This window comes from Octopus bimaculoides, chromosome 5 (genome assembly GCF_001194135.2).
Source record: "Octopus bimaculoides isolate UCB-OBI-ISO-001 chromosome 5, ASM119413v2, whole genome shotgun sequence".
Classification (NCBI taxonomy): Eukaryota; Metazoa; Mollusca; class Cephalopoda; order Octopoda; family Octopodidae; genus Octopus; species Octopus bimaculoides.
Window position 1 is genome coordinate 116,027,963 of NC_068985.1, and position 767 is coordinate 116,028,729.

Sequence of the window (767 nt, forward strand, 5' to 3'; positions counted from 1 at the left end):
GTTTTTAACTTTAAAATTTTCATATTCAAAAGAGACAGAGACTTCAAACTCTATAGAGTGGTGAATAAATCGATATATCGAGTTTGAAGTCTCTGTCTTTTTTGAATATGAAAATTGAAAAGTTAAAAACCTTATAATATAAATATAAACTGTGAGAACGACCCTTAAGGTATCTAGTTAATGATCCCCTAAGGTAAGTTCTTATGCTATATTGGTAACGGTTGCTACATCCTCTGAAAAATTATTATAATATATATATATATATATATGCCCTTATTGACCATTATATTTTTCAAACATTTGTTTATTTTTTATTCTGTTCTTCTAGCTTCACCATTCGTTCCAAATTACATCTACACTGTGTTAACTTGTGATTCTGAAATGGTAATGTAACCTTCATGTAATTAAGATATCCTCAGTGATGAGTACCCCTCATTATGTAATGACTACATCAGAGGATCTGCTGATACGGAAATATATGTAGCCTAGATTTTACCTGTCACACTCCCTCGGCTATATATTTTCGTTTTGGAATTAGTTCTCGGAGAACATCAATACTATGAGTAATAGGATGTAGATCTTGAGTTGAAGAAATGTTTTTGGATAGAAAGACTCAACGGCCGTCAATGGAACTGGAACTCACATCTCCTCCAGTCATGACACCGAGTCCTACAGACAACCTTCGACTTTTTCAGCCGATATTTAAATGCAGCATTGATGTGCGTCGAGAATCAATTAAAAGAAATATATATATATATATATATATA